This window comes from Sciurus vulgaris, assembly GCF_902686455.1.
Source record: "Sciurus vulgaris genome assembly, chromosome: 16".
In the NCBI taxonomy this organism is placed as follows: domain Eukaryota; kingdom Metazoa; phylum Chordata; class Mammalia; order Rodentia; family Sciuridae; genus Sciurus; species Sciurus vulgaris.
The window spans coordinates 59,519,577-59,547,112 of NC_136477.1; the positions used below are offsets into that span (position 1 = coordinate 59,519,577).

At 45.9% G+C, this 27,536-nt stretch overlaps 1 protein-coding gene across 3 annotated transcripts in view; it reads right to left on the reverse strand.

Annotated features, from left to right (window-relative positions):
• The window catches only part of PRICKLE2 (prickle planar cell polarity protein 2), a 355,816-nt gene that overhangs the window by 107,118 nt on the left and 221,162 nt on the right, over positions 1-27,536 (reverse strand). Inside the window, exon 1 of one of the 3 annotated variants that reach the window (XM_079114386.1) lies at positions 11,305-11,587. The exons of the other annotated variants lie outside the window; for them this stretch is intronic. The gene's annotated coding sequence lies outside the window, so the exon portion shown is untranslated. Of the gene's footprint in view, positions 1-11,304; positions 11,588-27,536 lie in introns of those variants that run through there. 3 annotated transcript variants of the gene reach the window in all.

Sequence of the window (27,536 nt, forward strand, 5' to 3'; positions counted from 1 at the left end):
TTAAATAGCCCCTAATAACTTCAAGAGAGCATAGTGTAGTGGGCTTTAAGATCTCAGATTCTGAGCAGAGTGCAGTGGCGCACGCCTGTAATTCCAGAGACATGAGGATCCCAAGTTCAAGGCCAACCTCAGCAACTTAGCAAGACCCTGTCTCAATATAAAAGGGACTGGGGATGTGGGGATGTGGCTCAGTGGTTAAGCACATCCATGGGTTCAATCCCTGGTGCCAAAAAAAAAAACAAAAAAAAACAGAACTGACTCAGATTCTATGGTCACACTGTCCTGGGTTCAAATCCTGACTCTGCCATTAGGGTTAAGAAGTTGAATATATAAGGATGCTTCACATTTAGCAACACTTGACCATGTGCCAAGTGCAGGGCCCCATGCTGTGCCTAGAGATACAGAAGCAAACAAATATGTGTAATCAGGGTTCTTGCACTCTAAAAGTCAATCTGGACGCTCCTACTATATTGCAGTTAGGATGGAAACCCAAGGGACAAACACTTCCTTTATGTAAATCTTTATTAACTGTTAAGTGTGTACCTTAATCGAGCCAGGTAATTCATCACTATCCTTGCTTTGATTTTTCAAGGTCATGCAAATGGCAGACAATCAAGCAGACAGGTTAGACATTAAATTAATGATCTCTTGGGTTGATCAAGCACTTTGGACCTTACCATGCACTTCTCAATTCAAGTAACATGAATTGCCAACGATCTCTCAGAGGTGAGTCAGAGGAGCAGGGTTGTCTTAGACAGGGCTTGGGGTGCCAAGGGTTGTGGGTGCTGGAGGATCCAGAACTCCACATCTCTTGTTTCCCTGAGTCAGAGGAAGTCATGTCACTCTGGCTCCATGCCTGGGGTGCAAGGATCTCCCCAACTTTTCTTTCTTCTTTTAGTACCAGGTACTGAACCCAGAGGTGCTTAACCACTGAGCCACATCCCCAGCCCTTTCTTATATTTTATTTAGAGACAGGGTCTCACTGAGTTGCTTAGGGTCTCACTAAATTACTGAGGCTGGCCTTGAACTCATGATCCTCCTGTCTTCGCCTCCCAAGCCATCAGAGGGATTACATCTGTGGGTCACCATGCCTGGCTCCAATTTTTCTTTTTAAGAAAACTTTTTTTTTTCCCTTTTAAGCATGTGCTGGACTCTGTTAAACACTTCCTGTTTATCCTCAAGTCACACCATGAGATGAAAATTATTATTATCTTTACTTTATTGATGGGACAACCAAGACTCAGAAAGTTCACAGAACTTACCCAAAACCCTTCACCAAGCATCTGAAGGGCCTCTTCGGAGGGCCCCGCAGATGGACTGCATGGGGTTCCTTAATCCATGTCAAACAGATTGTATTTTTTTCCTCCATGTTCACATAGAGGCCCCCAAATCACTGGCAAGTCATAGGAAATTCTTAAGTGGCTGCTTATTAATAACATTTTTAGTTTATATTAGGCCGCCTTTCATCCAGGGGGATTCAGCCAGCTCTCTACAGAGAGAACCCCAGAAAGCCAGCCATCTCTTTGTGGACATGGGCCAGCTGGCAAGTGCATCCCTCAGGGGCTTGGCTTGTGGGGATTCTGGCAATGGTCAACTCTTCCAAACTTGACAGGGGCCCTTTAATATCCCTGCTGAAGGGTTAGAGGCAAAAACTTCCCAGAAACCCATGTTCCTCAGTGAACAAGGCCAAGGGCTCCGGGTGACCCCAGCAGACTTGCGAAACCAAATTATCAAGGAATTGGGTGTTTACCAAATTTCCGAGGCTGGATGTAAAGCCCCTCTCTTCAGATCAAGTTAGACACAACAGGGAAAGATGAGAGGCGTCAGGAGTGACCTGGCTTTGGTCAAGTCCAAGGGGGAAAAAAAAAACAAAAGAAAATTCTCAGGGTTTCCCATTGGAGGGATGGGCTAGGAAGCAAGATGCTCACCTCCCTTCTCAGGCTGAGTTGGGGAACAGCTCTCATGGTCTTGTTCTCAGCCACAACCTTCTTCCCGCAGCAGCCGAGGAAGGAAGGAGAAAAGGATATAGAAAGAAAAGAACATTTCCTGGTCTCATGCTGTCCTGGAAAGAAGCCCTTGAGAAGGGAATTCACAGGGTCTCCAGCAGTCAGGGTTTGAGACTTTTTTAAAAACTTTTTTAACTTTTATAAAACTTTATTATTATTATTATTATTATTATTATTGCGGTTACATGTGGATCTGATGAGGAGCTGGTGGAAGAATGGATGCCTCCTTGGCCCCCTCCCCACAGAGCCTGTACCGGGTAAAGATGTCCACACTTTTGGCACAGTTGACACAATGAACAGCCCAGGCTGTGGACCTCCTTGGTACCTAGGGTGAGATTTGGTCATTTATTTATTATCTCTTTCCCCCTCTAGCTTTATTCTCTCTGATTCATCATCCATTCCTGTCTGGGCTGCTGCAGAAGCACAGTCTTTAATTTCCTGCTTCCTCCCACTCCTGCCCTTCTAGAAGAATCTAATTCCACCACTGTTCTTTAAAGCAGTGGTGATAACACTGGGGTTCCCTGCTTGAAATGCTCCCATTGGCTCCCCACAGCCTCAAGGACGAAGAGCAGGCTTGTTCACCATGGCCAATAAGACGTGTGGATCCTGGCCCTTTCCTTTTGCCCTTTCCAACTTCATGTGATGCCACACCCATCTTGTCCAATGCTTCAGTCACAGTGGCCTTTATCTATCCCTGGCCCTCCCTTAGGATCTTTGCAATGTCTGTCTTGCCTAGAATATTCTTTCAACTTTTCATGATGGGGCCTATGGTTCATGACTCCTCATCAATCAAAGGCACAGACCCTACAAAAATTAGCTCACCTCCTTATTAACTCTCTAGATTATTATTATTTTTATTAAATATTATAGTACTAGGGATTGAATCCAGGGACACTCTACCACCCTTGGGTTTTTATTTCTTTATAACAAGATAGGGTCTTGCTAAGTTTCTGAGAATGGCCTCAAACCTGGCGATCCTCCTGTCAGCCTCCTGAGTTGCTGGCATTACAGATGTGTGCCACCATGCCTAGCTTCCACTCTGTTATACTTAAAATGTTTTATTCTTTAACATTGTTCATGATCAGAAATTATCGTATTTGTTAATGTGTTTTTCCTATGTCCTCATAATGCAAATTTCAGAAAGTCAAGGATCTTATCTTGTATCTAGAATAAACATTCAAAAAGTAGTCTCTGATTTCTGGCCCAAAATCTAGCTTGGCAGTTCTCAACCAGTGGGTGAATCCTTCATGGGCATGAGTACAAGGTATGATCAATGTGTAAATCTCATTTTACTTTTATATTTACTTTTGAAACTAAAACCGTAAATGCGTATTACCATAATGATGTCAAAAATGTAGAGTGTGATTCAACTATGCGATGACTAGCGTATCACCAACCCAGCACCAAAGAAAGATGTTTTGCCCTTAGTTAATGAAAAGATGCAAAAGAGTAAGATTAGAACAGGACTGTTGCTGAGAATGTTCTAGACTATCACTGTAATTTAATTGTGATGTGAACTACAAAATGCCCCGTATTGAAAAGCAAGCCTGGCCAGATGCAGTGGTGCATACCTGTAATCCCAGTAGCTTGGGAGGCTGAGGCAGGAGGATCACAAAGTCAAAGCCAGCCTCAGCAACTTAGTGAGGCCCTAAGTAACTCAGTGAGACCCTGTTTGTAAAATAAGAAGGGCTAAAGATGTGGCCCAATGTTTAAATGTCCCCGGGGGTCCAATCTACAGTATCAAAAAAAAAAAAGAAAGAAGAAAGAAAAGAGAGACAGGGTCTTGCTGAGTTGCTTAGGGTCTCTCTAAGTGGCTAAGGCTGGCTTTGAACTTGTGACCCTGCCTCAGCCTCCTGAGCAGCTGGGATGACAGGCATGTGCCACCGTGCCCGGTTCTAGCAGCTCTGAACTTCTGAAGGGGACTTGCTGCCTTTCAGAATCTGATGAAAGCTGGTATCCCTTCCCTTAAAACAAAGGAACATATGCACATTCATGGGCAATTCTGAGTTGAATTTCACGCAGGTCCTCAATCCCATCAGTCCTTTGGCACACATGGATCCCTAGCTAAAAGCGCCTGGTTCGTATAACTGGTTAAGAGGGAAAGGCCTTCTCTAGTATGTTAAACTACCCACAGGGCCTTATATCTTGCAGATGCTTCACTGCTATTTCTCTATCTCTGTCTCTGCAACATTCCTTTAAAAATTCAAAATAGCTCATGAAATCATTGTTGCCATTTAGGATTCTGCATCTTAGCAATTCAGTGGTGTAGGATGAAAAATGATTTTAAAGCGTTGCAAGGGCAGATCACGTTGGTGTTTAGGCAGCCAGAATGACCAAGTGGAAAGAAGGCAGGTGCCAGCTCTCTGATCGGCCAAGCCCAGGGATGGTGTTGTTCTCTACCTCTTTGCCTCTCGAAAGCCATTCTGGCAAGAACGGAAGCCTCTGTTGTTGAGAGAAGCATCAGCACAATGACGTTTTTCTTTTTTTTTTTTTTTGGTACTGGAGATTGAACCCAGGGGTGCTTAGCCTCTGAGCCACATCCCCCAGCCCTTTGTATTTTATTTAGAGACAAGGTCTCACTGAGTTGCTTAGGGCCTGGCTAAGTTGCTGAGGCTGGCCTTGAACTTGCGATACTCCTCCTCAACCTCCCGAGCTGCTGGGATTATAGACATGCACCACCCAACCCCAGAAGCTCAGTGACTCTTGGTGCTGTGTTTTCAAGGTGCTTTCTAATGAGGCAGGTGTTTTGTAGTGGCCCAACCTGCAGCAGGAAGCACGGGCTCATCGTTCCCCTCTGAGGCAGGCTTCTTAGACTTGACAGGCTTTTCTGGCACCTTCTGAGATGATGAATTCAAATGCAAGTAATGGACTCAGGCAGCAACTTAAATGAAGTCCAAACTCTTGATGGATAGGCTGGCAAGGGAGGGCTTCACTGAGCACTGTCGATGCTGAGCCAGACGCAGTCGCCCCAAGTGCATTTGCTCCATGACTGAAGGCCACCCTGCCCAGAGGACACCTGGAGAACGATCCGTCACTGAGGAGATGTCCCTCTGAGGCCCTCACATTGGAAAGCCGCATAAAGATCCACTGGTCATGGCAAGTGACAGGAGCCTTAAGAATCTATTAAAACCTTAACCAGTCAAAAATTCAACTAAAACTTTGAATAAGTGCACAGATCATCCACATTTGGGAGAAAGAACAAAATGCAGGAAGTAGAAAATAGAATTTCTTTTTGCCACACTTAGGCAGCTGGTAGGGATTCAATACCCACTCACTAATATGGCCGAGGTGGCCTATGGGTAGGTGAACCTCTTGGCACCCAGAGGCAGTGGTGCACACCTGTCATCCCAGTGGCCCAGGAGGCTGAGGCAGGAGGATCATGAGTTCAAAGCCAGCCTCAGCAACTTAGCAAGGCCCTCAGCAACTCAGTGAGACTCTGTCTGTAAATAAAGTATAAAAAAAGGTTGGGGATGTGGCTCAGTCGTTAAGTGCCCCTGGGTTCATTCCCTGGTACTGAAAAAAAGAAAGAAAGAAAACTCCCTTTATTATCCAAATAAAAATTCCTGAGTGAGGGAAGACAGCAGACATCTGTCATCCTACCAGATCACTGGCTGGTGTCCAGTGAGGTGACGAACATCAAACTCAGATGATGTCCATAATCATCTCCTGCGACTCCCATGTACAGGTCAGGTTCACAGGAACTCACTTTCAGGATCCTAATTCACGTGGCTGCCATGTCCTAAACCACAAGATATACTCAGTTGGGCTAACCCTGCTTTTCCTACTGAGGCAGAAAAGTGATCTGATATGTGATCCAAATTTGCAAAACCCAGACTGAAAATGAATGAGAAGCTAGATTCAAATAACCAGAAACAGAGTTCACAGAAATGACCCTCCTAGGTGAGCAATCAAAGACAAAGGCACAAATACCTGTGCTCTACAAAATGTCCTAAAGCATCCAACTTCATATAAATTGGAACAACATAAAAACAACACAATCTCATCCAGCCTGGTGGTGCACGTCTGTAATCCTTACTCGGGAGGCTGAAGCAGGAGGATCTGGAGTTCCAGGTAGCCTTAGCAAGTTAGTGAGACCCTAAGCAACTCAGTAAGACCCTGTCTCCAAATAAAATATAAAAAAGGTTGGAAATGTAGTTCAATGATAAAGCACCCCTGGGTTCACTCTTTGGAACCAGAACACATACACACACAGATAATACAATCTCATCTGGGGAACAATAACTTTAGTCTCAGGAACCCAAATATTTATAAACCTCTCTCTCTTTCCCTCTTACACACACACACACACACACACACACACACACACGCGCGTGCGCACAGTTAAGTCCCAATATCTGTCACACCTGTTGTCTCTCTAAGCTGTGAAGGCTTCAGAATCAGATGGATTCTAATTGACTATTTACCAACTGTGTGATCTTAGGCAGGTTATTCAACCTCTATGTGCTTAGTTATTGTAGAGTGGAGATGATAACAGAACCCGCCACCAAAGGTGAGGATGAATTAAGAGACAGCATATAAAACAGTGAGTCTGGCACACATTCAGGCGTCATTTCATGTCAGCTATTAATTGTTTTTATTATTCTGTGGAGAAGAAACTGAGTCATGGAGCAACTAAGTTATTTCTTTGCATTTTACTCAAATAAGAAATGACATAATTGGGACCAGAACCTGGGGTTTTGGAATTTAGTCAAATTTTTCTTTCCCGTGGAGTCTGTGCACTTGTTACAAAGGTGACTTAGAAGCAGTGGCGGCGGCATCACAGGGAGCTGGTTAAAACGGCAGAATTGGCATTTCAGCAGCTCCAGGTGATGCACAGATCTGGGCCCCTGGTCCCTGGCACTCTGTAGGATGCCTCTGCATAACACAGCCTCAGGAAGCTTCTGAGACTGGAGGAGCAAAACCCGTCCCCCGGCCCTGTGCACCAGGGTGAGGCATCCAAAGGTCAGATGTTTTTCAGGAAGCTCCAGTTCCTTCTCTGGAGGGTTCTTGCCTCTGATATTCCTGCACACTTTAACAACACAGACAGGTCAGGTGCTGGAGTAAATCCTGACCTTTTAGTTCCCTGTCAAGAGCAGCCAACAGTGCAAATTGGTGCCTTTGCTGACAAGGCTGGATTTATTCTGAAAGTTCACATTCATTGTACTGGTACTCTGAGATCACCTGGGCAGCACAGCAGAATTTCCCACACTCCTTCCTGTCCAGCAAAGAGCTTCTTCTATTGGCCTGTAGAATTCTTGTTTGATTCTTTCTTTTATAAATAAAGTTTTATTGACACACAGGCAGGCTTATCTGTTTACATGTTGTCTATGTCTGCTTTCATGTTGTGGTGGCAGAAAATGAATCGTCGACCGTCTTCCCTTCCATCCTCAAAGCCACGTTCAAAGCAGCAAGTGAGGAAGACATTGTGCCTCTGGATGTTTCCAGTTTTAGTAAGAGAACAATCCAGAAGGTATTAATTCAATAGTTAAATAATGATATTGGTTTCAAATGAGATTCAAAAAGAAGATCTAGAAGGAAAATAGAAAAGGTCCACAGGAACACTATAATAAAAAGGGTATGGAAAGCCCGGTGCTGTCATGCCTGTCATCCCAGCAGCTCCGAAGGCTGAGGCAGGAGGATCGTAAGTTCAAAGCCAGCCTCAGCAACTTGGTGAGGCCCTGAGCAACTCAGTGAGACCCTGTCTCTAAATTAAATACAAAATAAGGCTGGGGGTGTGGCTCAGTGGTTAAGCACCCCTGGGTTCAATCCCCAGTGCCCAAAAAAAAAGGGTATGGTGGACATTTTTTAGGGTTTTGGACTGTGACTATCGTTGGTATGAACCCCAGCTTTATTTTTTACTGTCTGCACAGCCAAGAGCAACTTATTAATCTCTAGGAGCCTTGGTCTCTCAATTTTTCTTTTTGTACCAGGGATTGAACCCAGGGGCGCTTAACCACTGAGCCACATCCCCAGCCTTATTTTGTATTTTATTTAAAGACAGAGTCTTGCTGAGTTGCTCAGGGCCTCACTAAGTTGCTGAGGCTGGCTTTGAACTCGTGATCCTCCTGCCTCAGCCTCCTGAGCTGTTGGGATGACAGGCATGGGCCACCATGCCCAGCTGGCTTCTCAATTCTTAATTAAGCTAACAACATTCAGCTGCACCATTGCTCCAGGAATTAACAAGTTATGTCAAGCGTGCTTCATACAGCACACCATAGGTGCCCAATCCATGACAGTCGTTATTTCTCTGTCTGTCCATACAAACACTAGCACACAGCTACTACACACAGCCACGTGGACATCCCAAACATACATTTCCATATACACAACAGCTACCCTGAAACCACAGCTGATTTTGTGAGCACAGAAAGTATAGCTAGCTGTTTCTCAGATGAGTTCTGGAACTTTCACGAACAAGCATCTCCAAGGACTCATAACTGATGAATCGAAGCCAAGAAAAGAGCTGAAGAAATGGCAGGGTGCCCAGATGAAACGAAATGCTAAGAATTTTTGTCCCAGTTATTCTTAACCCTGGATGGAGCTGGGTAATATTTATAAAGTTTGATTTTCAAGGAGCCAAGAGGGAAGAAGGACTTCAGGCCAAGGTGCACCCAGGGTGACAGGAATGGAGGTAAATGAAGTCAGCTGACTATCTTGTGAGACTCGTTGGGTGCCCTCAAAGGTTCATCTGTGCTCCACATACTAAGAGACAACAGGCTGCTGTGTCTTCCAGTGCCCCAGGACAGCAGTTCAAAGCCAGCCTCCCAAAAAGGGGAAGGAAAAGAAATTGCCAGCACTTTTTTTTTTGGTACCAGAGATTGAACCCAGGGTTCTTAACCACTGAACCACATCCCCTTTTTAATATTTTATTTAGAGACAGGGTCCCACTGAGTTGCTGAGGCTGGCTTTGAACTTGCGATCCTCCGGCCTCAGCCTCCTGAGACCCTGGGATTATAGGCGTGGGCCGCCAGGCCTGGCGAATTCACTTTTAATTTGCCTTACAGGTCTTGGAGTTGCACTTCTCAATTCAAAAGAAAGATGTTGGGAGGACAGGGAGCAACAGCTGGCCAGCTGCAGGACTAAAGCATGCTCACTGGCAGGAAGGAGGAAGATCACAAGTCTGGAAAGATCTATCACCACAGTGACACAAAACAAAGCCAGAGAGCACGGCTATGGGCACATGGCCAGGGGAGGCCTGGTCCCTTCCCTTATAGCCGACCCTTAAGCTCCAATTCAGCCTTTGGGACTTCTGAGGAGCCACTCAGCAGGTGACACACATATTCAACAGCCTAAATGTTGAGTGTCTGTGCTGAATAGGAAAAAAAAAAATCCCTCTCACATGTAGAGTTGGAATAGAAGAGAAATCCAGAAACACGACTATTCCAATTTGGACCCCGCAACTCTCTCCACATGACTCAGCTGCTGAGCCCAGAGGCCTTCCAGGGTGCTGGGCCCCAGCTAGCCCTAAATGATTTTCATGATCCCTTCCGGTCACTTTCCGTTCTGCACACACAGTAGGTCTGGATCTGTGTTTTATTCTATCCACTCAATCAGTAGGGTTGGAAAGTTCCTTGGAGTGGGGCCGGTTTGGCTTTAAGGGTGACGAGAGAGGGGGCATCTTTTCTGCTAGCGCACCCTCCCTGCAGGCAAATCGATGTGAACAAATCGCCTTTCCAATGCACTGTTCTGTTTGCACCAACTACCCTTCTGATCATCATGATGAAAAGGTAACAATGACAATAATACTAACTGCTAAGGCTGACCAAGCACTGGCTCCGTGGCTGGGGCTGTGCTAGGGGCTCTTCATAGGTCACCTCCTCGAATCCTGACGTCCCTCCCCCAGCCCATGGGTGCGGCGGCTCGCCCCATTTCACAGAGTGGGATCAACCTTTGCAGGCGCAGCGCTAAGTCCCTTTCAGCTCTTAGAGTCGGAGCCCTGGAGAGACCTCATCCACGCAGTGTAACCTCTTAGCTCGCTGGCCGTCCCTTCTGCTTCCACAAAGCCTCCCTCTTCCTGTGTTTCTCCTCTTTCTCCCACACTGTACACACGCTGCCTCAAACATGCCACTTTACCATTTCTGGATGCTCCGTGACGCTGGGTTTGCATTTTCACATTAAAAAAAGAATTCCCGAGTGGGAAAGAGCATTTGACAGAGAGGCAAAACCTTTACAGGCACTCCAGGAAACATTCAACATCTAAATTTCCAGAATATGGTAATTCTGCCAAAGTGGCGACTGAATTCCTCTGGAACCTGCGGGGACCGTCACCCTGACCCATCTGTGACAGCCACCGGCAGGCAGTCAGCCTTCCCCGGGAGCAGGAGAGCAGCCAGCCGGGCCTCTAGCACAGAGGCCAGGCTGTTTCCTGTAGTGAGAGTCACGCTGAGGTGGTTTAAGGCACCCTTTGGGAATAGATGCAAAGCCGAGCAAACCACACGCAGCCGTAGAAGATGCAGGCCCTGCACAGACAGCAGAGTCTGTATGTCCATGGCACACGGAGCCCTCTCGACTGGAAAGCACCTCTCTGTGGCTGAGAGATAAGCTATGTGCCTCAGTTATGCCCGAGTCACGTTCAGATCATTATATCTGGCCCTGGTGTGATGCGGCCCAGCCTAGATTATTTATAACTCCTAAAAGTCTCCCTGGACCTCAGCAGAGTCCAAGATCAGCTCGCGAAACGGAATGGGATTAAAACAAAAAAAATCTGTATTTCATCGCAAGACCTCCGTGGCAGATTCGTAATGCTGTGATTGGCTTTTGGGAAGCCAAGAGCCAGGAGAACCCAGAAGCCCAGGGCAGGGAATGGAACAAATCGTGTGTTCCAGCAGGGCAGGCAGTTAGAGTCTAAAGTTCTGTCACCATTCCTAATGGGAATATGGGCTCCAAACTAACCCTTCATCACTCATTTCTTTACCCGGAAGTCAGAGCCACCTCCTGCCTGGGCACCTCTAATGTTCTGCTATCCTTTGCTGAAATAACAGCAGTACAGAAACGCTACCAGGCATTTGCCTTTTCCTCCTCGATCTTCATTGGAGAGGAAGGTTGCACTTCCAGGCAAACACTAGCTACTTCAGAAGCACCAAAATTGAAGCGTTTCTTCAGGACACCCTGTACCTGTGACATACCCCTGGCAACTTCTAATAAGCAAAGAAAAGGCAAAAGGTGCCAGGCTACCCCAAATGCTACCTGGCCAAGATGATGTCCTCCTGCAATGCAAAGACCCTAGATCTTTTCTCATCTTCCCTGGAAAATACACTTGCTGTTTCATTTGGTGATTTACAGCGAATTTCGTACCCACCTCCAGGGAAGATGAGCTGCTCGGTCTCCAAGGAAGCTTCGGCCTGGACCCTGGAGCTTGTCAGTTGACCCAGTTCACTTTCTCCCTGGATCTGGTTTCTATGAAAGCGGGCAGGACCTCGGGAAACCAAAGCATCTTCTTCTCCAAAGCCTTTGCAAATCTGAGCCCTCCCTGAGCCGGCAGCAGGCTCAAGCCAGAGTGCATCTGTTCTCCCCTAGGGAGTGCATTGTCACCATGTCACCAAGGCTGGAGGCAGACCTTGCCGGGGCCCCACCACGCAGGGGAAACCGCAGGGGGAACCGTGTACCTTCCACCTCTCGGCCGGGTCCTCCAGAGCTCCCTGATCGCCTGAGAACCCCAGTTTCCTCTGAACTTCCCCTTCTTTGCGACAAGGAAGTCACAGACCTCTGGTCTCCGCGTCACCAACTGATCCCGAGCCAGACAGACCCCGGAGACCAGTCAGCTGCTCGCAAAGCCCAAGGCACCGAACCAGAAAATGTGCAGCACGGCCAAAAAAATAATAATAACTGTCGGCAGAGTGGCTGGCGTGCCGGAGAAGTCGCTGTTGCAAAGCCAGCATCCTCCGCATGCTAATGAAGCCGTGATGTCAGCAAGTCAGTCATGGCATCTGGACGTCCCATCCCCGCTGCCCGGGGCTGAGATTTATTTACATGTAAATTAGCCTCGCCTTCCAAATCAATAATCCCCGAGCCAGGGAAAGGGGGAGAGAGCCTTTGCTGAGGCAGAGGCCCCGCTACGCAGCCTCCCAATGTGCGGGGTGGGGGGATAAAAGGGAGAGGCTTTAACGACACGGCTGATTTTTTTTTTTTTTTTCTCAAAAGCAATTCTCTTCCGTGCCAGGGATCAGAGCTGGGCACAGTTATCAACCAAAGCGCCTGTTTCAGATTATAAACTACACTAGCCCAAGACAGGAAGCAGAGCTCTCTGTCTCTTTAAGAATCAAAAGCTGGAGGAAACCTTCAAACACTCTACTTTGCTTCTCTTTTCGCTCTTCTCCCTTCATTTCAGGGATCAGCTCTGTTTGCTGGACTGGTACTCGGCCACCTTTGAGTTGATGCTCGGCTGCTTTTCTCACGTGTGTGCGGTTGTCAATGAGTTACCCTCCTCCATGCCCCACTTCCAAGCCACTGCTGGAGGTGACAAACCATAAACCTGCCCAGGGACACATGAGGACCCTCAGACCCTTAGAGCGCACTGCCAGTAAGCATGTCCTTCTTGAACAGATTTGACAGACTGGAAAACAGGTTGGGTGGAGAAGGGACTTTTTCCAAGTGTCACACCAGGATTTTAGCTAAGATGGTTGAGAACCCACTTTGGCTGTATCTCAGACCAGCGCTTCCTTAAATACCTTTGGGTCTGTAATCTCCATCTTCAGACACCAATGAGCTACATTCCACAGTATCCACCCCCCCACCACAGGGTCTCACTAAGTTGCTGAGGCTGGCCTCGAACTTGTGATCCTCCTGCCTCAGCCTCCTCAGTTACTGGGATTGCAGGTATACATCACTGCCCCTGATGAGCCTTGGGTTTGAATCCTGGCTTTTATTCAACTAGCAAAGTGACCTGGGGCAAGTAAGTTAACTTGTGAGATCTTCTATGAGCTTATCTATACCATTCCCTCCCCAAAAAGAATATTTACTAAACTGAGTATGTTACACACAGTTCTAGAACCGGGCATTTCCCACAGCCTCTGCTCCAGCCAGCCTGCATACTACAAAGTATAATAATAAAAAGCGCAAGAATAGAATGCACTATGGTGACAATCGACACAATGTGACATGCTCCATCAATAACCAGCTATTTCTGATATTTTGAATGAAGTGAGAGAAGTCCACCAGGATGGTCATTGATGCTCTGCCCTGAATATCTCCATGGTCATTTTTATTGCATATAATCAGTAGCTCTTTTATTTATTTATTGATATATTATTTGTTCTTTTTAGTTATCTATGGCAGTACTGTATTTTAACACATCATACATACATGGAGTGTGACTTCCCAGTCTTGTGGTTGGACATGGTGTGGAGTTTCACTGGTCGTGTGTTCATATGTGAACATGGGAAAGTGACGACCCATTCATTCCACTGTCGTTCCTATTCCCATCCCCTTCCCTTCCCTTTATTCCCCTTTGTCTAATCCCATGAACTCCTCTCCCCCACCCCCCCAGCATGTGCATATCAGAGAGAACATTTGGTCTTTGAATTTGGGGATTGGCTTATTTCACTTAGCACGATAGTCTCCAGTTCCACCCATTTACTGGCAAAAGTCATAAAGTCATTCTTCTTTAAGGCTCAGTAATACTCCATTGTGTATATATACCACATTTTCTTTATCCATTCATCTGTGGAAGGGCATCTGGATTGGTCCATAGTTGATCTATTGTGAATTGAACTGTTATGAACATTGATGTGGCTGCATCACTGTTGTATGCTGATTTTAAGTCCTTTGGGTATAAACCGAGGAGTGGGATAGCTGGGTCAAATGGTGGTTCCATTCCAAGGTTTCTGAGGAATCTCCATACTGCTTTCCAGAGTGGCTGCACCAATGTGCAATGTCTGAGTGAACCTTTTCCCCACATCCTCGCCAACATTTATTGTTGCTTGGATTCTTACTGCCATTCTGACTGGAGTGGGATGGACTCTCGGTGTAGATTTAATTTGCACGTTTCTCATTGCTAGTATTGCTAGAGATGTTGAACAAAGTATATGAAAAAAATACATGGATAGTTCTTCCCTGGTTGCGCCAGTCTCCTGGGCCAGGTGAGCACTCTGCCAGGAATAAGGAAGCGCCCTGAGCCAGTGAGGAGGGCAGGGAGGGGCCTGGAGGCCAGCGGAGGGGAGGGGTGTGGTCCAGCATGCACAGAGGCGAGGACAAAGCAGCCAGCTCAGCTTGTCACCCACACTCTCCAGCCCACAGCATCCACTCTGATGAGCTCTCCCCTGTCAGCTGGAGCTCCTGAAGCTTCAAATGAACTTCTTTGTTGGATGTGGGGAATTTAAATTATGTCTTTTGTTATATGTAATTGTATTAATAATGCTTAATAACTTCTTTCAGACTGTGTCTCTCTGGTACACAGGAGCCTTTCATGGTGAAAATCATGAGACCTGGAAAAACTTCTCACCAGGAGAAATGCGAGATAAGCGAATGAGTGACGCTTCGCCTTAGGTCTCTGTGGCGCAGCATTCAAAGAGCGTGGGGAAGCAGAGGGCGTCCCAGTCCTTAATCTCCATCCAAGAGTCAATGAAGAACTGGGCGCGGTGGCCCACACCTGCAATCCCAGCGGCTGAGGCAGGAGGATCAAGAGTTCAAAGCCAGCCTCAGCAACTGAGCGAGGCCCTAAGCAATTCAGTGAGACCCTGTCTCTAAATAAAACACAATATAGGGCTGGGGATGTGGCTCAGTGGTTAAGCACCCCTGGGTTCAATCCCTGGTACCAAAAAAAAAAAGGAAAGTGCTTAGCCTTACAAGGAGAAATCAAATGAAGCATTACAATGGAGCCTAGCACACAGCAAGCGCTCAGTTATTGGTAAAAGAAACGATGCTTCCACGGTTAACTTTGGCACTACTTAGTTGACTGGGTCAAGTTCATAAAGTCGACAGGAAGTGAGCAGAGACCTCTGGAAAGTTACCCCCACTCCCAGGGATCATCTCCAAGTTCAAGCATCTGATGTAGGCGAGCCCTTGACGGGTGCTTTGCTACATGATACCACAAACACTGAAACCAGGAAACCAGGCTGTTAAAACAACCAAGAGGCACAAGGAGCCTCTCCCTCTGACGAGACGACTACAGACGCTCCTTGACTTGCGATGGGAGACGCTGAGGTGAACCCGCTGGGAATGCTGACCTAAGGAGCAGCCCAGCACACTGGAGAGCATCGCCTGTTTCCCTCTGGATCGCAGGGCTGACTGGGAGCTCACTGTCCCTGCCCAGCCTCACAAGACAGCATCAAACTGCTGATCGATAACTCGGGGGGAAAAAATCAAAATGCTAAATTTAAAGTGCTGTTTTTACTGGATGCATATGGTTTTTGTACCACTAAAAAGTTGAAAAACTTGTCAATCCTTTTTTTTTTGGATACCAGGGATTGAACCTAGGGTGCTAAACCACTGAGCCTCATCCCCAGCGCCCCCCTTTTTAAAAATTATTTAAGGGCTGGGGAGATAGCTCAGTTGGTAGAGTGCTTGCCTTGCAAGCACAAGGCCCTGGGTTCAATCCCCAGTACCAAAAAAAAAAAAAAAAAATTATTTATTGGGTACCAGGGATTTAACCCAGGGGCCTTAACCACTGAACTACATCCCTAGCCCTTTCATTTTTTTTTTTTTTTTTTAAAGTTGCTTAGGGCGTCACTGAGTTGCTGAGATTGGCAACTTGATCCTCCTGCCTCAGCCTCCTGAGCTGCTGGGATTATAGGAATGTCTCACCCTGCCTAGCTGATTTTTTATTTTTTAATTTTGAAACAGGGTCTCACGAAATTGCTGAGGGCCTTGCTAAATTGCAGAGGCTGGCCTCTAATTTGCAATCCTTCTGCCTCAGCCTCCCAAGTTGCTAGGATTACACAGGTGTAGGCCACCACCCCCAGCTAGTCAATCCGCTTTAAGTTAGTATATTTCTGGGATGGATGGATGCTTCGTCTATTCATTCATGTATTTATTTACTTGTTAAATAAACTGCTACTATTGGTTAGTCACTGTGTGAGGCCTTGGGGACATTAGTGACCAAGACAGATATAAGCCCAGCCTTAGAGGAGTTTTGCAAGGAGAAGGGAAGATAAGCAAGCAAGCAACTAGAGGAGACTGTACTGTGTGTTGGGATAGGTTGTGGGTGGAGCCCTTGAAGTCTCATTGCCAATGGGAGGCAGATATGCAAAACCTGTTGTGTCCAGGAAACCAGGTCTCATGCAATCATGCTTGTACAGATTAATAGCACAAGCAACAGTCTGATAACTCCTTGGGACACTTCTTGTTGTTTTTTTTTTTTTTTTTTTTTTTTTTGCAGAGGAGGGGATACCAGGGATTTAATTCAAGGGCACTTATTAACCACTGAGCCACATCCCCGGCCCTTTTTATACTTTTTAAAATTTTGAGACAGGGTCTCCCTACGTTGCTTAGTGCCTCGCTAAGTTGCTGAGGCTGGCTTTGAACTCGAGATCCTCCTGCTTCAGCCTCCCTAGTCACTGGGATTACAGGTGTGCGCCATCGCACCCAATAGGGAACTTATTTTCATTCTGGAGACCATCTGATTGAGGACTTCTGCAGACTGTGCCATTAGGTTTCCAACAAGGTGATGGAATTGGAATTTCTGAAGATCAAGTAAATGTGGGACAGAACCCACATTCTATACATAAAAAAAGCAAAATTCTGCCAACTTCATGGGGTCAGGGATGGGAAGGAACAGGCAACACATATGTACGCAGCACTGTGCTGAGCATGTGTTAGAGATCTGTGTAGTGGAGCATGTTCTTGCTGGGCCAGCTGGAATGATGGGCATTTACCTAAGTGACCCTAACTACATACGGTACATAGGAGGAGGGACAAGGAGGAGGCAGAAGGAGGACTGTGGAATGTGATAAAGGATCAGGATGTGTGGCTTGAGTTGGGCACCAGCTCAAAAACCATTTTACTTTTTTGGAATTAAAGAGCAATTTTCTATGGGGAAGGCCTTGCCAAGCAGGCCACAATAGCCAGAAGCCATAAGTAAAAAAAGACTACTGAAATTGCCAAGGTCAGATTTTAGCAGCTAGAGAGGTTGCCCTGGGCAGCAGGGAGAGCGCTAAGAAGCAGAGAAAGTGTGAGCACAGATGTGGACGCTGCAATGAAAGGACCTGACTGTCCCGTTTTCATATATGAACATGACCAGTGAGACTCCACGCCCTGTCCAACCACAGGAGTGGGAAGTCACACTCCATGTATGTAGGACGTGTCAGAATGCACTCTACTGTCATGCGTAACTAAAAACAACAAATCTAAAAAAAGAAAAAAGAAAAAGGAAATAAGATCAGCCAGAACCTAATATTTAAGGAATCCAAATGATGGAAAGATGGAGATTCTATACTTATCCTTTTTATTCCTGCATACAGATGTCTGAAATTTCCCAAAGTAAGAAGTGTTTTGTTATTCTTCTTGAACTAGTTACCAGTATGGGTGATTGTTATTGGTCCCTTTATATTTATCTGTCCCTTCCAAATTTTCCACGATGATAGTGATTACTTTATTTATTCATTCATTCAATTTATTTATTTATTTATTTATTTATTTATTTATTTATTCATTCATTCATTCATTCATTCTGGGGATTGAATCCAGGGGTGCTTAATCACTGAGCCACATCCCCAGCCCCTCTTTTGTATTTTATTTAGAGACAGGGTCTCATTGAGTTGCTGAGGGCCTTGCTAAGTTGCTGAGGCTGGCTGTGAACTCGTGATCCTTCTGCCTCAGCCTCCTGAGCTACTGTTGATTTACTTTAAATTATGAGAAAAAATTATTGCTGGCAAGGAATGCAGCAAAAATTTTTTTTTTTTTTAGTCACTGTCTGATTTCTTAGTAGCTTATTTGGTGAAGTTTAATAATACCAATGTTCATTGAGGGTTTTGTAGGTGACAGGTATATGCAAGGTACATAGGTGGATTAATTTATTTGCTATATAATTTTTTAAATAAAAAAAGAAAGAAAAAGAAAAAAGAAGGCTGTGTCTGCATGGGCACCAGACAGCAGCTCCGTGTCCACATGACAACTTCAGGGAATGACGGACAGGCAGCTCCCCACGAGCTGGAAAAATCAAATCATCTTTCCATTCCAGCCAGCGCTGGTTAGAATCTTGTTAGAGGATTATGGAGAAAGGTTAAGTGAATCTCTGCTGGTTAGCTCACAGAGAAGGGTGAGTGGTGACAAGGACAGTGACCTCCCAGGGGAGGGGCTTCCAGGAAGACTGTAAGGAGCAATTTCTAACCTCCATTTCCAAAGGCATACGGCAAAGGAATGAAATTTTTTTTTATTTGTTCTTTTTGGTTATGCATGGCAGTAGAGTGCATTCTGACACATCAGACACACATGGAGCATGACTTCCCATTCTTGTGGTTGGACATGATGTGGAGTTTCACTGGTCGTGTGTTCATATATGAACATAGGAAAGTGACGTCCATTCATTCCACTGTCTTTCCTGTTCCCATCCCCCCTTCCCTTCATTCCCCTTTGTCTCATCCAGTGAACTTCTGTTCTTCTCCCCACCCCCACTTAATGTGTGTTAGCATCCCCATATCAGAGAGAACATTCGGCCTTTGGTGTTTGGGGACTGGTTTAATCCCCTTAGCATGACAGTCCCCAGATCAGAAGGGACGAATTTTAAGAGAACTTTCACTGGGACCTAAGGAAGATTTTCGAATACTGAGATGACAAGAATGGGTATGGGTCACTCAGAGAAATGACAACATTTTGATTTTGGGAGAACATGAAAAAAAGATAAAAACAGCAGCAATCCTAGCAGGCTTAGATTGGTACCTTCTGGCCTTGCTACTGTGAGATCCTAATGACTGTCCATCTCAAACATCTCATCAGGTTCACTGAAGTTTATCTTCATCTTAAAAAGTGCACAGTGTGTGTGCACTTTTAAATAGTCTGCTCAAGAGTGGTTCTCCAACACGACTTTAAAATTCAGTGAAATAAAGGTGGGAAGGAGAGTGACAGAGAACTGTCATATCAGCAGGACAGGACTAGGTAGTGCTGCAGTAACAACCAATCCCAGATCTCAGCAGCTTAACAAAAGAAATGTTGATTTCTCACTCAGAATTGGTCAAACATCCAGAGGCTTTCTGTGCAGTGACCCAGTAACGTACTCAGCTTCCTTCTTGGCGACTCTATGATTTTGACCCCCTAATTTCCAAGTTATAGCAACGGAAGAAGACAGAAGTGAATAGGTTTTGGCGTGATTCAGCGTGGAGATGAACACATCACTTTGATTGATCAAAGGAGTCCCATGACCAAGGAGCCTGAGAAGCGGACACTCAGAAAGAAGAGGAAAAACAGATCCTAAGGGATTCCACTGATGCCCGCGACAGCTGCCAATTTTTATTTTTGCTATGTCAAGATGTTAAAAAATAAAACAAAACACAATCTATTAAACCTAGAGTGTCTTATATCAGAGGAATTCTTTTGGGGGGTATGTTTGGGATTGAACCCAGAGATGCTTAACCACTGAGCCTCATCCCCAGCACTTTCCTGTATTTTATTTAGAGACAGGGTCTTGCTGAGTTGCTCAGGGCCTCAAGTTGCTGAGGCTGGCTTTGAACTTGCAATCCTCCTGCCTCAGCCTCCCAAGCCTCTGGGATTACAGGCATGTGCCACTGCACTCAGCTTCAAAGGAATGTTTAATACTCCCCCTCCTCAAAAAAAAAAAAAAAAAAAAAAAAAACAACCCTGATGATGATTATCTTGAATGAAAATCAGAGATCAAAGCTGCATCCATTTCACCCCAACAAGGAGAAAACAACATTCTCTATTTTTATTATCTTTCATGCAAAAACAGCCAACCCAACTAACCCTATAGAAAATAAATATTGGAAATGCCTTAAATGTCTAAATTGCAGGTAGAGAAGCAGAAGAACAGATACAGAGGAGGGAGCTCCTTTGTGGAAAAGAGATGCTCAGAAGAGATACCCCTGCCCGCCTCAGTATCATACGCCTCTCATCCCAGAGGCTTGGGAGGCTGAGGCAGGAGGATCACAAGTTCAAAGCCAGCCTCAGCAAAAGTGTGGCACTAAGCAACTCAGTGAGACCCTGTCTCTAAATAAAATACAAAATAGGGCTGGGGACGAGACTCAGCGGCTGAGTGCCCCTAGGTTCAATCCCTGGTACCCACCCCCCAAAAAGAGACACCCCTAATCAAGTTTGCCTACTTTTCCAATTCAGTTTTATAATCTATTGCCTTCAACAGGCAGTGCACTGTATCCCAAGAGTCCCAAGAAAAGCCCTGAATGCAAATCTGTCTCTATTGTCTCCAAGCTGCAGGACATCTGTGTCGCAGCTAAGAGGTAATAGCTCTCTACGCCTCAGTCTCCCCATCGAAGACACAGAGACACCTATCCAGCCAAAGTCTGGGGAAGAGTAGGTGAACTGAAGAATATCAAGTTCTTTGTAGAGAACCTGGCATACAGTAGGTGCCATATCAAGATTACTTCCAGCTTGGTTTTCAAAGAAGGGAACAAGAAGGGGTGGGTGCTATCATAAACGATAAAATCATTCCTGATTTTAAATAAAAGCAGGAGTCTCCCGGTACCAAAGGATAAAGAAATCTTCCTTGTCCATGTGTAAGAATTATGAATTCTTAGGAAGTATTATGAATGCTTCTCTGATCATGGGCATTTCTGAGTCTTGTGAAAAACCGCCCGGCATACTTTAAATCCCAAAAAAGGGGCCTTTCTTGTTTCCTATCATCTTAGGAATCTGCCACCTTTCATACATTTTAATTATTCTTGATCCCAATAATCAAATGCACAAATTTTCAACACAGCCTTTTATCCTCCTTTAATTACATTAATTAAAATGAGAAATTACGGACAAGCTAGACCGTGCCTATCAAAATGAAAGACGGCTGAAGGTTGGGGCTGCCTCCACCCTGAAAAGATTAAAAATTAACATCAATGATTTAAAAAGGCTTACCACCTCACATTTCCATGAAAATATCATTAAACTGGCATGATGGGCTACCAACAGTTTTTCCTTTGAGAAAGAAAACCACCCTTGTTAGGGTAGCTTTGGGCGACTACTAGTTTTTGTGAAGCAGCTGAGTAAAACCTGGCTTTCCTCTAGGCAGAGAACTGGGAGCAGGAGCAAGCTCTGCACAGGGAAGGTTTGCTTTTCCAGTCATTTCCAGATTGTAGGCACACAGGCTCCTACACCGCTTCTCTGGAAAGAACACTGGAAAATGAAAGATTTCTGAGAAAGAAGAATGAAAACTTACTTGGAAAGTAGCAAACTGACAGCAAGATCTGCCCTGGGAAAATTATCTTGGAAGACCATGTGTCACAGATGCACAAATGGACACACTGGTTTTTTTTCAAGGATTAAGAAGAACCTCCCAGGTGCCGGGGTACATTCCTGCATGCCTGTCATCCCAGCGGCTTTGGAGGCTGAGCAGGAAGATCATGAGTTCAAAGCCAGTCTCAGCAAAAGCGAGGCCCTAAGCAGCTCAGTGAGACCCTGTCTCGAAATAAAATACTAAATAGGGCTGGGGATGTGGCTCAGTGGTCAAGGGCTCCTAGGTCAATCCCTGGTATCCCCATCCCAAAAAAGGAAGAATCTAGGTATCAGAAGTTCTGCAGGCTCTATCTCACTGAATCCTCACTATAATTCCAAAATGCAGTTTTTCTTATCCCCTATCCTACGGAAGAGAGCAGTGACATTCAAAGAGCAGGAAAGACTGAAATGGGGATCCACAGCTGAGATTTGGTGCTGGATCTGATTATAAATCCCACCCTCCTTCCTCCAATGCAGAGGTTCTCCAGCAACCTCTCAAAAGCCAGGTGTGTACCAATCGGGATGTGAAATGTTAGAAAAAATTTCTTACTGAAAACAGAGGAAAGCGCAGAAGGTTCTCCAGCCCTCCAGATTAGACAGATTCCTTTGTCCATAAAGAAAAAGAACATCATGGCACGTGCCTGCAATCCTGGTGACTCGGGAGGCTGAGGCAGGAAGATCACAAGTTGGAGGACAGCCTCAGCAACTTAGCAAGACCCTGTCTCAAAATTAGAAATAAAAAGGGCTGGGGGTTGCAACTCTGCAGTGACCCTGAGTTCAATGCCCAGTACCAAAATCTAAACTAAAGGAAAAGAAAGGAAGAAAGAGAACATCCTGTTTCCCTGGGGGCGTGTGCTCTCTCCTGGTTCATAGTTCTGTAGCCTCACTCAGTGACAGTGGTTCAACCTTGGTTAATGTTCATCATTATGTGGCTGATGTCTCTCTGACTGAGCTCCACGGAGGACAAGGATCTGCCTTTTTGGCTTGCCATCCTACTATAAACACCTGGTGCCTAGTGGCCTGACAGCTACTGGATGTTTGTTGAATGAGTAACAGGTTTGACACTGATTTTTCCTGCCTAGAAACTCAAGGGAATTCTGCATTCTTCCCATTAAGAGCCTCTCACTTTACATATTTATAACACCTGCTTTGAAGTCTTCATCAGCAAAGTCCAGCATCTGGACCTCCTCACAGGCAGTCTGTCACCTGCCTTTAGAGGTGACAATTTTCTGTTTGCCCACATGCCTTAAAACTTTGTGTTGAAAAGTGGACATTGTATCTGAAACGATTGCGATCCTTGTCAATCCTGACTGCCATCTTCCCTTTCAGAGCTCACTATTGGCTTCTTTGTTTTGTGACTAGGTAGACAAGTCAGGTGGCTTCTCAGGGCGCATGAGCAAGCCTCCTGGAGCAGCAGCGTTGGTCCACTTACCAGGATCACACCCAGTTGTTAGTCTTCACTAATTGCCAGCTGATTGTTCTATTGTTTCTGACAATATCCTTTGAAGTAAATTGCTCAAAAACCTGATCTGATGAAAGCAGGACTCCTGGGAAAGGGTGGGTGTGGCCAGTCTTTGAGGTTGCCCCTCCCACGGTGGAACAATAGCCCTAGACTAGGAACTAGTTGGAAAAGAAGCCCAGAGTGAGATTCCATCACGCTGATCTGGACTGGAAGGCAAGAGGGTGGAGAAGGGATCATGGCTCAAAGGTCACACACTCTAACCAAGATTGAGTAGATTTTCTTGTCTAGCTCTTCCCCCACTGGCTGCGTGATCTTGGGACAATTCGCCGCCAGCTTAAATAGTTGTTTGCCAAATATCTAAGAATGTGATTTTCAGCAAATGATTATTTTACTGATTGAAGGAACCGTGTTCCTCACACTGTTCTTTCTTGGAAGCTGATGCCTAGCAACTCTGAAACCACAATATAATTTGTTTACGTTGCTTTATGTTTTCACTGTGCAGCTAGGATGTCAGTTTCTGTCAGCTTTCTATTCCCAGAGCTCAGAAAAAAAAAAAAAAAAAGCCCGGCACATAGTAGTCCCTCAATAAAAAGAGTGTGGAAGAATAAAAGAAAGAGAACGTGCTCCTGACCCACGGCCTAGCCTAGGTATGCAGGGCGACAGCTGCTGAGGTATCAGAGGTTTTGACAATTATGAATGACCACAGTTCTTTAGTTCTACCTAACTTTTTTTGCAATTTCCTCAGAAGTTGATCACAGCACTGGAAGACTGTCATACCTGTAAAAGGCATCAGGTAGGTGACTGATGGAGAAAAGATAATGAGAAGTCAGCTATGACAGATCTCTCTCTCCATCTGCTGTCCTGGATTCTGTCTTCGTTCCGCTAATCTTCAATATTCTTTAACTTCTATAAATAGCTTGTTTCAGAGGGTATCTAATTTATCTTTGTTTGAAAGAAAGTCCTGCTATCATGGAACTAGCCCGGGTATTAAAATTAAGAAGTCGGTGCTTGATCTTGGGCTGTGGCTCTTGCCACAGTTACTTAACCTCTTTGCTCTTCAGAAGATTTTTCTTATAAGTAATACATTAATGCAATAACACAGTGATAACTTAGTATTTTCACAAAGTACTCTGTGTAGGGTCTGACCCATCAGGAGCCTTCAGTTAAGTACTAGGTATGAATATTTTTATCTGCAAAACAGGAACCACAGACCTTGTTAGTCAGGAGTTCAGGGACACCAAGATGGCAGAGACAGGGTATGAGAAAAGCTGCCAGAGGACAAGACAAGGGGACAGTCATGTCTCTGTTTACAATAAAACCCATCACCATGACAACTCCCGCCCCTGAGGACTTTTTGCCATGGCAACTCCTACCGATTTAAAATGATCAATGAGGGTAAAGTGGGAGGTATTCAAATTAGTTTTTCTAAAATAACCAATGGGGGTGGGGGAATTGGAAATATTCTGATCAGTTTACCATAAGGTAACAATGGGTCTTCAATCAGGTCTGTGTAAGGAAAAGAATGACCCAGAGCTCAGGATAGGAAGACCCCAGTTTCCAGACATGGACAACTTGAAGTCTGTGTCTGTCTCTTTCTGTCTGCCTCTCTCTCTCTCTCTGTCTCTGTCTGTCTCTCTCTCTCTCTCTCTCTCTCTCTCCTGCTCACTCTGCTCTGCCTCTGTACTTTATCTGTTCCTTCTATGTGTCCCACTCAATTCTTTGTTCAGGACACCAAGGACCTGAACATCCAATGGTCACAACCTGTCCACCCATCATGCCGGAGTGGTTCCTGCATTTAACAGGGTGGCTCTTTGGTAGATTTCTTTGTGACGCGCAGTGTCAACCGTAAGTTCTTACAGCTAGAGCACTAAGTCCTGGCCTGTTGGGATAAGAACCAGTCCCCTCTCAGGTTGTTCTTTTCTGGACCATCCTCCTCCTCCTCCTCCTCCAAGTTGTGTTCACACTGACCAACCCCAAGGCTAAGCTGAACCCTGCAAGGAAACTGCCATCTTCCCTCAGGGCAGGAAGTTCCTCAGACAAAGCCCTCATTTCGGAAATGACCTCTCAGCCTCCACTTTTTTCTTTTCTTTTTTAAGTACTGGGGATTAAACTCAGGGGCACTGGACCACTGAGCCACATTCCAGTCCTTTTTTGCTATTTATTGAGAGACAGGGTCTCACTAAGTTGCTGAGGCTGGCTTTGAACTTGTGATCCTCCTGCCTCAGTCTCCTGAGTCACTGGGATTACAGGCATGTGCCACCTGAGCCTGGCCTCAGCCACCACTTGATGAGCAGATAATCGGGCCAAAGCAAGGTCCAAGAAATTAAAAAGAAAGAGCATCAGAACTTGAAACAGGAGAGATGAGCAGTACAAGAGGTTTAATTATGTACCACTATGTGTTTCCTTCCAGAGGTTGGGAGCATTAGGGTTGAGGCTTAAGGGTGTGAACTGCCAAGAGGCCCAGTGTCTGTATTAGGAGACAGACAGATAAGGACAGGGGAACACGAGGTGAAGACATTAATTCCATACATGGGCCCACGCTGCTGACCCCCACATGCTTTCCTTTCCAAGAAGCAATGTGCCTGCAGCCCTGCCTGGCCTCAGTGGACAGGATGTGTCTCATTCCTCAGCAAGCCACCTGTTCACTGCAGGAGAAACGCAGGCCCCAGATAATGTTGATGAGAGGAACCAAAGTTACCCTGAGGGGGGAGACTTTGTGCCCAGATCCTGAAAGTCCCGGGATTAAGAATAATTCCTCCTAACTATAAAATCTGTAAGAATGCATGGTTAGGAATCCAATTAGAACCCATCAGCAGGGGCCAAGGTGACCTAGAGTTACCATGACAGTGGGGACTTGAAAGCTGTAGGTGACCCTGCTGTCGAGTCAAAAGCAAAGGGGTGGACCTGGGCGGGACTCTCTGGAAACTTCTCTGGAATCCCCAATAAAACTGTAGTTCAGGAGAGGCCCATGGTCCCTCTCCTCTCTGAGAGGACTCACTCTCTCCCTTGAGAGCATCCCCTTTCCCTTTTCCTATCCCTTCAACAAACGCATTCTTGTCACTCTGAGTGACATGTCTGAAATCTTTGACTTGACAGCAGAATCAGAGTTTGAAGAGGGGGGTCGTGCTGCCTCAGTTTCTCAGAAGGCCCCAGCTCGAAATATCTGGAGGAAGCAGTAAGGGTCTGCTATCGCCAGGGAACTCTGTGTCACCTGTGTCACCTCTGTGTCAGGTGGGAGGTGGTTTAAGGGCAAATTCTAACTCTACCCTTATCCTTAGCTATGTGAATTGGGACAAATCACTTTTTCCCTCTGAGACTCACCTAACAGTCTCTGTCTCATGGACTTTCTGGATTATATGAGAAATTCAGGTAAAATTGCCAAGCACACAGCCGGTGCTTAATAAAATGTTTAAGATATCTGAGTGCAGCTGCGTGTGGCGCTTACCTGTCATCCCAGCAGCTTGGGACACTGAAGTAGGAGAATCAGAAGTTCGAAGCCAGCCTCAGCAACTCAGTGAGGCCCTTAGGAACTTATCAAGACCCTTTCTCAAAGTTAAAAAAAAAAAAAAAGGGCCGGTGTTGGGGCTCAGTGGTTAAGCACCCCTGGCTTCAATCTTCAGTACCAAAAGAAAAAAAAAACACCACCCATCTTTACACAGTGAGGGTGTCCCAAGCCCTTATATCTGAGCAGCTGCCAGCACGCACCCATCAGTCCGCCTGACCTTGGGGCCCAGGAAGCCCTTGACAGACAGGGTGGGTCTTAGGTGGCCGATTTATTCTTCCAGCTCCCTGAGATGCCATAGCACTCCAAGTGGGTACCCTGCCGTCGTGTCCTCAGGGCCACCCGGGGATGGATCCAGATGGATGTCAGAGCAAGCGGCCATGGTGGATTATGCAGCGCCCTGCGAGCACTTGGAGAAGGTTCTGCACACAGCAAGGTAGCAGCCTGTGACTCATTCTCAGGAGCCACATTCCTCTTCCCTTAAATGGCACGCACAGAGCCCTGCTGGGGGACAGGGGGCTGGCAGATTCTTCTCTGCTCAGCTCATCACAGCTGGGGTGGCTGTGGAAGGCAAGGTCGCTAGGAGCCTGGCCAAAAAGGAGATAAACAGAGGGGCATAAGCGGGGACCACATACTGGCCATGAAAATCACCAGGAAAGAGGAAGGGGAGCCCCTGGGAGGCAGGGATGCTTCCTGGATGACTCCTCCTGCACAGCCAGATCACAGTCCCCAGGTGCAACAGATGATCCAAAGGCCACAGTCCTTGGGGAATCTCTGTTGAGCGAAGGCGATTGCTATCAGGTGCTATCGGAGGAGAGAAGATTTATAAGCCAGATTTGCAGGTGACATTTACTGCATCCACGACATTTAATGCCATCCTCACGAGTACCCTCCAAGGTTATGCCCGTCGTCCCCATCACAGAGGACACTGAAGCTCAGAGTAACAAAGGAACCAGTGAGTGGAAGAATCCATCTCCTTGCGGAATCCATTTCCTTTTTCTTCTATTTATTCCTGTTCTTAAAATTCCCATAGAACCTGCTTGGATGAGTTCTTCTAGCTTCTAGGTTTGGGTTGATCCTGTTTATAAAGGACACCGGGTGTGGCCAGTTAGTTGGGGAGGTCATCACAGCACCAAGAAAGAGATGCACCAGGCCAAAAACAAAAAAAAAAACAAAAAAAAACCAAAAAAAACCGACTAAGTGAATGAGGTCTGCCGGGACTGACCATGAACTTCACCAT